Raw genomic sequence first — 15,381 nt, forward strand, 5'->3', positions numbered from 1 at the left:
GACGGCAGCCAGCCTCCCTCCTTTCCTCCCAGCACAGCAGAACCAGCACACAGGCACTCGGTCGTACCGGGACAGAAGCAATACTGCTCAGAAATAACTCCCATAACAAACCCTTCCATTAGAAACAAAGGCTCAAGCCTTTGCTCCTAATAGAAAACCACAATCTATCAGTGCCCTTTTGGCATCTTTTCCATTTGGAGATTTAAACGTTAGAGATGCCATTCTTCCTACACTCATCAAGCTGCCCGCTCTCTTGTCCATATCTGTGGAGAAGTCCCAGTGCTCCCACTACACTCCTCTATTATCACCTAGTCATACCTATTGATGACAGTCCCTAGTGTCTACTTTATGCAAGCATTTAATTTATGCAAACAGCCTGGCTCACTGACCCTTTTCATGAAAAGCAACTTCCTATTACTAGGTTGTCCCTCCCTGGTGCTTTTTCTACCACTTTGACCTGTAAAACTCCTCTAGCAACCCCGCTGGATCAGCTGGATCGAAACAGAGTTGTCACTTTGTCATCTCACCCATCTTGGGGCTCCCTCAGACTATCAGGGATGCAGCATTGCAACGACCTGAGTAGACACAGGGTACATGGGTAAGGTGGAGTGCAGTAAAGGATAAGAGAGAAAGTACAGGTACAGACAGCCTCATAACAAAGTATTAAATCTCTTGTAACTCAAACCTGTTTGAACTCTTTGGGCAATACATTCCAAGCAGGCTGTTATTTCAGCGTTTCCCCAGTCAGTGGCACCTCCTCTGTGCTACAAAGGTCTTCTCTATTTTCAGGACTGCCTAAGAATTTCGGGGAAAAGCATCCTCATTTCAGACCCAGTAGTGCAGAAAGAACCTTTAGCACTACTGCATGTTTCGCATGTTTCACATGTTTCAACTGGTCAGTCACAAAGCCAGACCAGTCTGGGTCTCAACTGTCACCATCTCATCTTTCTCTCTGGTTCAGTCCCCAAACTATAATTTCTGTGCACCAGCACAAGCTCTCATGAAAACATGGAGCTAGCTGGATTAGGAAGCAAGGAGAATTTCTAACCTTCTGTAATCCTTTGTCTACACTTCCCACTGAAAAATGTCAGAAAACCTGGTATGACAACCAGCAGAGAAACAGTAGTTCAGCTTTCAGTTGACTGGGAACGGCGACTTTAGGAGAATAAGAGTTTTCCAGGCAACGACAGGTAACATTCTACAAACTGCCTGGAACAAGGCAATTTTAAAGAGGAAATGTATGAGTTAAAAAGAAACAGACCAAGGTGCACCTGTGGGGCCTGATTACAGTAACAGCCACTGCCAGCTAAAATACTCCAGTCATGTCCAGAATACAAAGAGATATACAGATGTGCTGGCTCCACACTCTTTATTCCTTGATAACTGTTTGATACTCAATATAAAAGAACAAAGGTACTGGCAGCTCCAACTCCCTGAATTACAAACCAAAAACAAAAACAAAAAAAAAAAAAAAAAAAAATAATCTAACACGCCAGGAAATAAATGCTGTGGTTTAACCCCAGCTGGCAACTCAACACAGCCACTCCCTCAACTCTGCACCAACAGTTGGATGGGGGAGAGAAAACTCACAGGTTGAGATAAAAACCATTTAATAGGACATAAAAGGAAGAAAATAGTAATTAGAATAACTGTGGCAATAGTGATAATTAGAATATACAACAGACATGATGCAGTTGCTCACCAATGCCCAGTCAGACCCTAAGAGCTGCCCCTGGTCAGCCTAGCCCTCAGCTGATACACTGAGCATGATGCCCTTTGGTATGGAATTTTCCTTCAGCCATTTCCTTCAGCCAGAACAGCTGAAATTTCCTTCAGCTGTTCTGGCTGTGCCCCCTCACAAATTCTTGTGCCACTCCAGCACTTTCACTGGCAGAACATGGGAAACTGAGAAGTCCATGACTCAGGGTAAACACTACTCAGCAAAAACCAAAACATTCCTGTGTTATCGACTTAATTCTCATATTAAATAAAAAAACACACCACTGTACCAGCTACTGGGAAGAAAATTAACCCTATCCCTGCTGAAACCAGGACAGTAGCCTGGGTATTTTAGCTTATACAACTTACTGTCTCCAGAACTGTGGGCATCACAGAAGAAGCAATTGCAACGATGTAAATAAGAAAAGGCTTGGCAGATAAACACAATAAATCCACTACATAAAAACAAAACATCACAGCAGAAAAGCACTGAAAAACAACTTTCCCTACATTTTTAGCTCTGACATGCTCAGGACAGAGAAGAAAATAGGAGCGTCTCATTATCTTGCATATCCCTAACAGGGACACCATTGTTCTTCCACTCCACGTTACCCCGAACAAGGAGTGCTATTCCCATGTTCCAGTCTGCTCTTATGATCAATAAGCTGAGCAACTGTCTCCACAGGGAATGCATTAGACAAATGCAGCAGTCCCTAAGCACTGGTATGTGTGAAGTCCATTGTCCTTTGAATGTGTGTTCCTGATTTTCTGGCTGCTAGGCTCTCACTTTACCACTCTGGAACAGAAGAGGGGGAGGTAAAGACTCAGAGGTCACTTACCAACTGACAAGGCAGACTCAACCTGTCGAAAATTATTTTTTTGTCAATTAAAAATTGAGTAGGATGGTGAGAGGCAAAAAGTACACTTCCTTCTTCCCAGGCTCAACTTCAGTCATTCATTCCCACATTATCCACTTCCCAACCCACAACAGTGCAGGGGGACAAGGAATGCAGGTCACAGAATTATAGAATCATCTAGGTTGGAGAAAAGTTCTGTGATCATCAAGTCCACCTGCTAACCCAGCATTGCCAAGCCCACACTAAACCGTGTCCCTAAGCGCCACATCTGCAAGACTTGGGAATACTTCCAGAACCAGTGACTCGACCACTTCAAAGGGCAGCCTGCTCCAGGGCTTGACAATCCTTTCCATAAAGAAATGCTTCCCAACATCTAATCTGATGTTGCAGCTTGAGGCTATTTCCTCTTCTTCTGTTGATTGTTACTTGGGAGAAGAGAATGACCCTTTCAGGTAGTTCTAAAGAGAGGTCAGGTCTCTCCCCAGTCTCCTTTACTCCAGGCTAAACAACCCCAGCTCCCTCAGCTGCTCCTCACAGAAATTTTGCTCCAGACCCTTCACTAGTTCTGCTGCCCTTGTCCAGACTTGTTACAGCACCTCAATGTCCTTCTTGTAGTGAGGGCCCAGAAATGGACACACGGTGTGGCCTCACCAGTGCCAAGTACAAGGGGACAATCATTACCCCAATCCTGCTGTGCACACTGTTGCTGATCCAGGCCAGGATGCCACAGGCTGCAGCTTCTTTCAAGGAATCTCTTCCTGCTACAACATGGAACTGACTACTACACAATCAGGGGAGAGAGTTCTCCCCAGCCATAGCAAATGAGTGGGTGCTACTCCAATCCTGCAGTACACTTGTCACTTTCCTGAGGCACAGTGAACTCTGGTGCTACGCTAGGAAATGCAATCTAGCGTCTCTAGGCCAAGAAACACATTTATGAATGGCCCCTCTTGTTACACAACTACAGCTGAGCCACTGACCTCACTGTAAGACACGGCACTTCGGCCCGAGCCCAGCCAGAGCAACGGAGTGAGGGATACAGCAGACAGTTCTGGCACAGCCCACTGCTCCCTAATGCTTACCCCAGAAATATTTGTTAAGCAACACAACACTTTTTAAAAACACCTTCCCATCCAAGATGAGTGGAATATCCTGAAAAAGCACATGATAAAACAGATCTCTGTGAACACAGGAACCTCATGTGTCATGGAATGCTCAGGTCACGACTCAACTCGGCAATACTCTGCCTTTTTCTGGCAGCTGTGGCCTTGCTGGTGTGGCATCAGTCAGTATAGATGACAGAGGCCAGAGGCCTTGACACTTCACAAAAACACTTCAACACATTCCTGGTCAAATTCCTCACTCAACTCTCTCCTGCACAGTATACTAACACTTGAGAAAACCACTACATTACAGTATCACATATTCTTATTTAAGCTTCACAATACATTTTTTTAAATGAAAGTGTCAACCACAGATAGCTAAAACAATATAGAAGTATTGTAGACCTGTGGACATGTATAATTTTCAGTTTACAAGTATCTATGAACAAAGTTGAAAAAAAGAGAAAATTAATAGAATTGAACATGTATTATGAAAGCATAACTAAGAACAGTTATTTGTTTCTCATGAAGGTGCTTCAGCACAAGAACAGCACCAAAGACATTCCAGCTAAAGCTTCCTTAGGTATGAACAGATTTATTTCTTTACTACTTTTGCAGTCTTATCCCAGTAAGGATTACAAATTCTCAGGGCCTACTGCAAAGATATCCATCAAAAAGCTCTGCAGACAGCATGACTTCATTAAGCTATTAAATGTATGGGACTTTTTCCATGTTAAAACACAATTTACAGCTATGCCTGCTTTCAACCAATCCACAGATGGATTTTTATGCAGTAGAAAAGTTTCAAACATACAATTTAAGAGCTCTAACTAAAATCCTTAGGAAGTGATATGGCCTAGAACAACATGTTGGAGCTTAAAATGAGTGCAACATTGCAACAAGAAATTTTAATCAAGTGCTTGCAGAAGAAATTTGAAAAACATACTCCTGAGAGTCAGGATATTATTAAACCTTTTGGACAAGCAGCTCAGTAAAACTTCAGGCAGAGGAAGATGGCTTATCACTCTTACCCTCAGTTACCAATTTCCTTCCCCCACCTAACCAGATCCTGCTTGGGAGTTGTGACTGGGCTCCTCCTCCCCTACCCTCACAGGACTAAAGCGCTCCTGTCTCCCCAACTCTCCTCACCTGAGCAGCAGACAGGCTCTCTCTCTTTCCAGGAAGAAGAGAGATCAAGAGGGATGATACTTAACTCAGAAGCAGAGCAGGGGGAAATGGCTCCTTTCCAACCCCTCACTTCTCATTACTGTGCAGGTCTAACCCCTTCCCATCTCACTGATGAACAAAATTAGATGCAAAAGTTCAGAAGTCAACTACAGGACTGAAGACTGAGGGGAAGCATAAAGATCAGTGCTGATGATGCCCCACCAACATCAGATCCAAATACATTGCTATTACATGTAACTGCAAACATTTACAGTCACCATTGTATCCGTTTAAAAGGATTATCTAAATTACAATGCATGATAACTTTATCTTACTATTCACTTCCTGATAAATAAATATTTACTCAGCTGTTGCTCTCAGGACACCAAGATGACCCAATTGTAGCTGTAAGGCATGTTACTTGTAGGCGTGCCAAAGCACTTCAGACAGAAGACAAAACACTTATAAAACACCCTAAATATGTTGAAACCCATAAAGAGAAAAAGTGAAGGAAGCACTCTCCAATAATTTTAAATTCTTTTCAAGGACCCATTTGTATGCAGGGCAAAACCTCCAGCCTCTGAAGCAAAAAAAAAAAAAAACAGCTATCCCAGCAGCAGACCTGCTGGGTGACTTTTGAACTACATATTTGAAAAAAAAAAAAATAAAAAAAATTTAACCAAATTCTTGCATCATTCAACTAGGCTACAGAATCTCAAGGCACAACTCCTTCAAACTAACAAAAGCCAAGTTCACCAAACTCATAAAGCTAACTTACATTTAAGATCATACAATAGAAAGCCAGCAATCAAGCATCCCTCATTTCTATTAATTTCCTACATATTATTTAAAAGAGATGGATGTGCCAACTCAAACCAGAGAAAAACAAAACCCCAAGCTTTTCAAAGTTGAAGTAGCAAATATCTTACTTCTAGCTGAAACATATTTGTGGAAATCAAACACAGCTTTTACAGAAATGACAAGGAAATACCCACATAAATTAAAAACATGATCAATCATACCTAAAGGAAGTGTTTATCAAGAAAACTCATTACACTATCTCAGGAGCATTATCTTGGATGACAGGTGATACTTCACCCTGTTAAAAAAGGTTCATGAAACATTATCCAAGCTGAGCAGTGAGAAAGAATAATACAAAACCCCAAAGTTGTTCTTCTACATATTCTAAATTTAATCAGTGTTTGTAATTAACAAAAAAAGATCAAGAGAATCATCACTGAGTTGGCAAAGAAAAAAAAATACTTCAAGCATCTCATGTAGCTACCAACTTCACTGACAAAAACTGTAAATGTTTAAGCCGAGGACTGCAAACTGATCCCAAAGTTTATTTCTTCAGGTTCTTTGAACAGTAGCTATCTCAAAGACATCAAACTTTCACCTTCCTTTTCTCTAAACCTCTCTGTTGAAAACTGTCTTGTAAACTGTCTCAGCTGTCTATTGGGAACTTCCACAGCTGTTAAATGAAGGGGTAGAAAAAATGTTAAATCCACAAGAGATACTCTTTGTTAACTCTTTGAGATAAACAAACTGAATACACATATTGTCCTTTTTGACTATTACTACCAAAATGCTGTAAAATTCTTACAGGCTGCAAGGTTTCAAATCTTATCAGAGCTCTACTTTTAAAGTATTTATATTATGATTCAGAAATAAAACCTTCTGGATTACTTGTGCTAGTAGCTCCACTTCTGCTCCCCCTCAACACCTGGAAACACATTTTACAGAATCACAGAATTAGCTTTGAGTCCAACCTGTGGCCTAACACAACCTTATCAACTAAGCCATGGCACTAAGTGCCACTTCCAGTCTGTTTTTAAACACCTCCAGGGACAGCGACTCCACTACCTCCCCAGCAGCTCGTTTCAATGCCCAGTCACTCTTTTTATGAAGGATTTTTTCATCATGTCTAGCCTAAACTTCCCCTGGCACAGTTTAAGACTGTGTCCTCTTGTCTTGTCACTGGTTTCCTGGGAGAAGAGACCACCTGGCTACAACCTCCTTTCAGGCAGTTGTTTCCATCATCACCTGGAGTATTTTTGTCAAACAACAGCTTCTGTGAACCTGTGCAAGTCTCCTTTCAAGCCCACTGATCACTACTCTGCCTCTTCCAAATTAACATCTGGAGCAGCAAGTGAAATAATTTATGTCCTGTCAGTGAGAAAGTGTTTCGTGAAGAGCATCAGTTGCCTGTGCTCCGGTTTCCACGTGTGAAATGGAGAAAATAACATCCGGTACCGCATTTACTTTAACACAAAACCATCCAAAGCCGTACTTAAAATGCAAAAAACAGTGCACTTCAGACGTCCTCCCGACTTACAATCCCCGAGCCCGAGTACATCAACTACTTCCACCGGTCACGTAATTTTTAAATATGTAACTACTGCCAATTCTTTCAGTAAAGCTATGCTATGATGCACATTACGTCCCGGCAGACTTACTTGCACGATCACACCCTCACGTCCTGCCTGTGACGTTCCATGAGGGGCTCCCCACACGCACAGGGACTCGCTGGAAGTCCTGAGCTGCACAGGAACGACCCAGTTTCGGCCAGGGACCAGATGCTCCAAGTCCGGGGAGGTGCAATGAAACCAACACCTTCTCCTTTCGCCAACGAGCCCAAACCGAAGCACCGGCCGGGCACTCGTTACCCCCAGCGCTCTTTCCACCCCGGCCCCGCGGTTCCACCGCTCGCCCTCAGGGCGGGCAGCCCCTCACCGACGGAGCTCGTACTTACGGGGCCCGCGCCTCCCACCGCGCCCGGGCCGCCGGGGCACGGACAAGCTGCCGGCGTGGCTCCCGGTGCCGCAGGGACAGGGACAGGGAGAGGGACAGGGACACGGCCACGCTCCCGCCGCGGCCCCCGGCCCGCCGCCCACCCGCTCGCTCGCGCAGGCGCCCTGGCGCCGCCCGCCCCTCCCCGCGCTCCCCTCAGCGCCCCTCCCGCCGCCGCCGATGCTGCCGCGGCCGCGCCATCCCGGGAGCAGCGGCCGGCCATCCCGGGAGCAGCGGCCGGCCACCCCGGGAGCAGCGGCCGCGCCATCCCGGGAGCAGCGGCCGGCCACCCCGGGAGCAGCGGCCGCGCCATCCCGGGAGCAGCGGCCGGCCATCCCGGGAGCAGCGGCCGGGCCATCCCGGGAGCAGCGGCCGGCCGCCCTCAGCCGCTTGTTCGCTTTCCGCTCCCCAGCAAACGCGGCAGGCACGGCTCTGTCAGCGCCGCTCGGACCGTGCCGGCGGCTCGGCACACCCGCCGTGTTGGTGGCGGTGACAGAACTGTGCCAGCCCTTGCTATTTACGGGAATGCTGAACCGCCTGGGTTTTGGTTTTGTTTTTTGGTTTTTTTGGAGCTCCGACAGTTTGGGCATCACAGCACTTGCGTGGCTGGTGCTCCCGAGCAGCTGAGTCTCACTTCCTCTCAAGACGCATCTCTTGGAAGATGTCCCTGCCCGTGGCAGGGGGTGGAGCCAGCGAATCTTTAAGGTCCTTTCCGACCCGAACCACTCCGTGATTCTGCGGCTCTGTGATATTTAGCACTTCTTTACAGTGAAAAATTAAGTGGGGCTCTGCAGGAGTTCTTAGTGATAAGAACTTAAAATGCCTGCTTCCAAAACCTTGCTGCTCAGGAACGGGAATGTTGTTCCCCTCCCTTAAGTGAAATCACAACAGGGCTTTTGGTGTCGAACTCTGAGTGCAGAAAACCCCTTCAAGTTTGGTGCCCAACATGCATATGGCTGAAGGTGCTGTTACTAGGAAGTTAATACTTGAAAAAGCCTCAAAAATCAAAGGTGTTTTTACCTGTAGTATGCATGTGATCACTGTATGGATTAACCAAAGTTAATATTGCTGTAACTTAGCATCGCTTGTTTAATCATGCAAACTTTTTCAACCTAACCACCCGTACCTGCCAAAAAGGCCAATTATTTTAAATTATGTGATCAAACAACAAAGCAGTTTCACTGACCATAGCGAGGAAAGCAAAATGGGAGCAGTGGGGATGACCATGGTGCAGCCCTGCTCTAGAGCAAGCCCGCATATGTGCCTGCCAGGAGCAGGAATATACCACCCACACCTCATACAGCTGCACCCACGGGGCATCTGCTGTGAAGCACTACAAAAGTCCTTCAAAAATAGGGGGAAATTAACTTTCTTTTGTGGAGAAAAATTACCTCTGTTGAAAGAACCAGAGAGTAGAAAGTTTCTGCTTGAAAGTGTAGGAAATCAAATAAAGACAAAACAATAAAATTGTCAAAAATTAGATCTAAGAGAGAATGAAGGATAGTATTACATTCCTGTTTGTAAATAGTAAAGAATGTTGATAATCCAAAATTAAAAGGGGTGTGAGTAGTTGTGCAGTAATAGCTGTATGAGCAGCCCCTTTCCTAGTGGCATCAGTCCCACCTATTGATAGTCAAGTTCAGTGATGTTATCTAATTGTCAGGTCCAGATGCTACTTCCTGGTTGTAAACAAATCTGCCAGAGTGCATTGGTCTCAAATACAGTATGTTTCTGTTAGTGCTGTGTCAGTCAGAACTGTACATACAGAAGACACTGCTGAGAGAGTGACCCACAGTGTTAGTTATTATTTGACCCATCAAGAGTGCATTGGCATTATCACTTTGTCAGTTCACCCTCATACCACAGATTTAACCAGTGTGTATCTTAAATCCCAGTGCATGCAGCAAATCACTCATCCTACAGACCAACAAAGAGAAGGAAGCAAATAATGAGACCTGAAATTACTGTGGTGATGATGTCATAGGATAGGGAAGGGAGAGATTAAATAGCCAAAGGTATGTGTGAAGATGCTAGAAACGAACTCTGTTATGCAGAGGATCTGAAAGCCTTGTGTGGACTTGCAGTCATCAGGAATACTGTGCTGTAGGGGTCTAAAGGATGTATGGGAAATTGGCCTATGCCAGGGATTACAGGGAATGTGGGCAACATTCTGAGAACAGCAATTAACTCTGTTTATGACCTACAGAACACTGCATTTCTATAAAATCTCTCTGTGTGTTTTCATCCACAAACATTCTTATCTTGCAAATTTAACATTTGTCTAACTTTGTTTAACCATGTTTCTTTTCTCTGGACTAAATGTTATGCTTGTTCCAAAAAATAAAACCTTGTGGATCTCATGGGAACAGTCTTGAGAAAGGCTCTGAGTCTGGAGTCTCCTTCAGTGACCTATCTTTATTCTTTTATTAAGCAAACCTTACATTTTCCCCTACCTCAAATATTCAGGTTGTCCTAGGTGTGCTCTTTAGCTTCTGGTTTTAATCTCACTTGTAGAATATGACAAGGACTGAATTTAACCTACGCAGAATATCAACCATTGTTGAGCTCTACACAACTTGCAAATGTAGAACAAGAAAGGTTTTCCCTAAATGTCCCAGTGACTCAAGGTTTTCAATGGATAAAATGATAGTTTTTAAATGTTTGAAAAGGATCAAAGATCATTAGTTGTGGATATAATGCCATCCAATGAATAATTATCTGTAAATTTAGCAGTAGGTATTTCAGTGGGATGCTACATCACAGAAGGTCACACAGTACATGGCATGCTGAGCAACATTATTAAACTGAGGTGATGAAAAGAATTTTTTTTCCAGTCCGGAAGCAGCAATGATATTAACAGCAAACCTGATACCTCATCAACTTGCCTAGCACAACATAAAAGGTTTCCCTAAGAAATCAAATCCCTCTCAGCAGGTTGTTAATGCTACTAGTTTATCTCAATGCTATGCCATAGAAATGGCAGAATTTCTGAGCAAACAGAATTGGATCATGGGTCACTTGGGTCTGATTATGTTAATGCTGCTATTTGTTGAGCTGCAGTAGGTTTTGAAGCCCTGCAGGTTAGTTTCCTATTCACAAAGACATCAGTGACTTGAAATAAATTTGTTTATAATACATACTTTTAGAAGATGCTTAGAAGACCTGTTTTCTTGGACACAGAATCCACATTGGGTGCTCTCAGGGTAAACTCAAGATATTGTTCCTGTTCCGGGTCACCTGTTTATGCCCCAGAGGTTGTGGAGCAATAGCCCTGGAGTGAAAAGATGGAGGAGGTGTTTGATAAAATGAAAAATTGAGTCAATAAGACAGAAAAGGGATTTGAAACAGGAGTGAGAATGAGCGGCAAAAAGGGTCTATGTTTTCTCAAGGACAGCAGGAAACAGACATGAAGCATAGCAGAAGTGAGAAGTAGGTGAAAAGGGCATTAACCTAAATAACAGAAAGGAAATGAGAATTGGAAGGAATAAATAGAAAAATCAAATATGCTTACAGCATAGAAGATTTTATACTGTTAGTGTTTGCTGGGGGCAAACTGGTGTTGCATGACTCAGTAGGAGTGTTTTATCTAAGACCCTGCAGCAGTTACACATTAATCAAAGAAGAGTCTTTTTGAACCTGGGCCTGTGTACTTTGATGGTCTTCTCACACACACAATCCAATGATTTATGATAAAGTCCCAAGCAAGGATAAGTTAAAAGACTGATAACTAAGGGGGATTTCACAAAACCTGGCAAGGAAGGTCTACCTTTCCCATTCTGCCTGATCTGATCCTTGTTCCTCAGAACTAGTTTCCTTGGCTCAATCTGGACTACAGTTTCCTTGCTAATATGAGGAAAGCAAGGACCTCATGCAGCTCTCTGATGAATTCAGTGACAAAAATACAACATGCTATGGATTGTACACAAGGATCCTGGCAGACAAATGCAAGTTATTTCTGAAATATTATATCGAGGGTAGATGGGTATAAATTGCCACACTGTGATAGCTCTGGCCACATTAACATTGCCTTGTGAAAATAAGAAAGGAAAAGGTGAGACACCTAAGTCTCCACACCATTTTATTGAATTTTGTAGGCGTAACAATTAGCACATAAAATGATAGGGAGGAGGGTGTGAAAACCTTTAAAGCATCCAACCAAAGGTGTACTCAAGTCATTAGCCTAACTTTTATAAATAGTGCAAAGTTACTTCTAGTCAAAATGGACAGCGGCTGTAAGGTTCATCTGCATGTATCTGGACTTGAAATGCTGTTCAGATTTGTGACTGAGAAAGAAGGAATTTCACCCCTGTTGAATTAGCACAGATCTGTCTCCTACCATACTGTGGTTTGTTGCACAGTTCCATCAGCTAAGATCTCCTGGGCATATTTCACACAAATATCAGATTTCTCTTGGAGCAGGCATCTCAGGCCTCAGAGACACCTGGACTGAGGATAAGAACAATTTGTCTCCTTAAATATTTTGCTGTTTTGTTTGGGTCTTTTTTGCAGCTGATCTGGAGCAATGGAATCTGCTTTGGCAGATTTCCTAGTACAAGGTGTGGATTACAGAGTTTCAGACAGGGAACTACAGACACAGTCTGCTGGTAGAGCTGGGCTGTCACTGGTCATTTCTGTGGCTAAAGGGGAAGGATCAGCAAAGCTGAGGTGTGAGGGCAGTGAAGCAGACACAATCAGTCTGTTCACTGAGCAGCAGCTGTGATCCAGTTTGTAGATATGGAAATTATCTGAGGATGCTGCTGAGGCAGAAGGAAGGAAAGTGAATGCATAAGGCACAGACCCTTATCTGCTGGCAGGGAATGAAGAGGGAGAATTCTTTGTCAGAAACAAGCCAAATCACACTGATAAGCCAAAAAGACTTTATCAGAGCCCCTTTCAGACACTTGTTTTAAAAGTAAAACAGAACAGCTGTCCTGGTTTTGGCTGGGATAGAGTCAATTTTCTTCCTAGTAGCTGGTACAGTGCTGTGGTTTGAATATGAGAATAATGTTGATTGTACAATGATGTTGTCATTGTTGATAAGTACTGCTTACCCTAAGTGAAGAATTTTTCAGCTTCCCTTGCTCTGCCAGGGAGAAGGTGCACAAGAAACTAGGAGGGAGCATGCCCACAATAGCTACCCCAGGCAGGCCAAGGGGTATTCCATACGTAGAATGTCGTGCTCATTATACAAACTGCAAGAAGCTGGCCAGGAGTCACTGTTGGCTTCTAGGGGATAGGTTGGGCATCAGTCAGTGGTTGGTGAGCAACTGTATTGTGCATGACGGTTGGCTTGTTTACTTTTCTTATATTGACTTTTATTTCTCTCTCTTTCCATTATCTCTGTTTTTATTACAGTTATTACTAGTTGCATTAATATCTTACTTTATGTCAATAATTAAGTCGTTCTTAACCCAACACACAGATTTGACCGTTTTCTGGTTCTCCTCCCCATCCCTCTGTGGGGTGGGTGGGGCAGTGAGTCTGGGTGGTACTTGGTTGCCAGCTGGTGTTTTCGGCACCCAACCTGAAGCACTGAGCATTGAGGTAAGGACAGATCTGACCAGAGGACATTAAAACAAATTTGTTATAAGCATTCGCTGCGTTGGTTTAACAATCACTGCTCACAACATTGGTTTATTTGCTCTCAATGTCATTGCATTTGTTCTCAGGGCTGTATTATGCAGTGCTTTACTTGCAGCATGTGTTCCCTCTCTTGGCCTTATCACCTTTGAGGTCTGGGCTAAGGTTATCATTTTATTGTACTTTGCAATGCTGGCTTGTGATATGATAGAATTACTGGTTGCAAGACTCATCTGGTTTGTGTACTCAGCATTGCATACCTCTGTTCTTCGAGAGCCATCTGTTGGGAACTACCAATAATCACACCTTTTTTCTTTCCTCCTCCAAGAGACAACCTATGGAGGAGATATCCTTCCACACTTTACCCTTTCCTGCCAGGCTAATTACATTAGTATTTGAGGATTTTGAAATTTGTGAATGTTCTTGGGATGTTGAAACCAGCATGGTCCTATTTCCAGGAATGTTGAATATGTTCCAGGTCATGTTTATGGTTAAACAACAATTTAAGAATAAGACCAAGAGAATTCCCTGAGTTTGGATAGTTAAAGGAAGCAGGATGTGTGGGATATCATGTGGTAAGTGCCTAGGACAGTGAGCACCTCCAGTGTCTTGGAACCACCTCCCTGAACAAGTGCAGAATAAATATTTGGGAAAAGTTTGTTGTTACCCTGTCAATTCCAGACAGACACAAGTCACAGAGGTGTGCTGAGGCCTGGCCCGTGCCTACTGATCCCTGTTCAACACTCTTCAGTACCTCAAGGGGATGATATGGTCTGGATCTGAAGGCAAAGTGTTAGGCACTGTGGCTACGCCAACCCCAGTGACAGGAACTGCAGCTGAACCAGAGACCCAACCCATGCCAGTGTCAGTCACCCTACAGACAAGAAGAAATGGACACAAAAGTCTGCTCATTTAGTAAAGGGGGACAAAGCAGGGCCATCCCAAGAAAAGGAGGAAGAAGTTGAACAAAAGGTAACCACCACTCGATCCCTATCACTGAGTAAGTTATGCATTATGGGGAAAGTTTTCATCTATTGTCCAGGTGAACACATTATGCTGCACTAATGGGACTGACAGCCTGGAATTAGAAGGTAGGGAAGCCGAGCATTTGGGGTTGCTCTCTAGGGAAAGGGGCATTGACAAGCTTATTGGAAAAGGGATACAAGTCCTTTGCAGGTGACTCCTGTCAAACATGAAGGAAAATTAACACTTCAAGGAAGATGTTATATGTCACCCAGGCAAGATGGACATCATTAGATCCCAGTAGGTGTGATCAGCAAAACAACAGCCACATGTCCAGCATCTAGCAAGATTTCTTAGCTGCTATGGGTTTTTGGAGAATGCACATTCCAAATTACAGTCCTCTCTATCAAGTGACCCAGCAGAAGAGTGGTGCCAAATGGGACCGGGAGCAGCAACAAGTCTTTGAACAAATTACACGGGAGATCGTTCATGCAATAGCCCTTGGGCCAGTCTGGGCAGGGAAAGATGTTAGAAATGTGCTCTTTGCTGCAGCCAGGGAGACTTACCTGACATGGAACCTCTGATAGAAAGCAACAGGGGAGACTCAAGGTCAACCCCATGGCTTTTGGAGTCAGGGATATAGAGGATCTAAGGCTTGCTACATTCCAACTGAAGAAGAGTTAATTGCACCTTATGAAGGGGTTTGAGCTGCTTCAGAAGGGATTGGTACTGAAGCAGAGCTGTTCCTGGCACCCTGGTTAGCTCTGCTGGACTGGATGTTCAAATGGAGAGTTTCCTCTGCAATTCAGACAATTGATGCTACATGGAATAAGTGGGATACCACTGATCACACAATGAGTTCAAATAGGAAATCTCAGGCACCCAGGAATCTTGAAAGTGATGATGAACTGTCCAGAAGGCAAAGATTTAAAAATATGGTCATAGGAGGAGGTGACATGTGCCAAAGAGGCTGCACTGTATGACAAATTATCAGGAAGAGAGAAGCAATATGCCCTGTTTATTGATAGGTCCTGATGTGTTGTAGGAAAGCATTGGAGGTGGGAGGTAGCTGTATGGGGTCCCTTATGACAAGTTGCAGAAGCTGCTGAAGGAGAAGGTGAGTCAGTCACTTTGCAGAGATGAAAGCCATCCAGCTGGCTTTAGACACTGTTGAATGGGAAAAATGGCCAATACTTTAC

General features: G+C 43.9%; 1 protein-coding gene across 2 annotated transcripts in view; it reads right to left on the reverse strand.

Moving 5' to 3' along the window:
• Window positions 1–7,731, reverse strand: part of B4GALT4 (beta-1,4-galactosyltransferase 4) — a 28,060-nt gene extending 20,329 nt beyond the window's left edge. Inside the window, exon 1 of one of the 2 annotated variants that reach the window (XM_021549204.2) lies at window positions 7,602–7,731. The gene's annotated coding sequence lies outside the window, so the exon portion shown is untranslated. The other variant, XM_021549203.3, reaches the window with a different exon arrangement.
• Between the last annotated feature and the right edge of the window lie 7,650 nt (window positions 7,732–15,381).

Source organism: Lonchura striata, chromosome 2 (genome assembly GCF_046129695.1).
Source record: "Lonchura striata isolate bLonStr1 chromosome 2, bLonStr1.mat, whole genome shotgun sequence".
NCBI classification, from domain to species: Eukaryota; Metazoa; Chordata; class Aves; order Passeriformes; family Estrildidae; genus Lonchura; species Lonchura striata.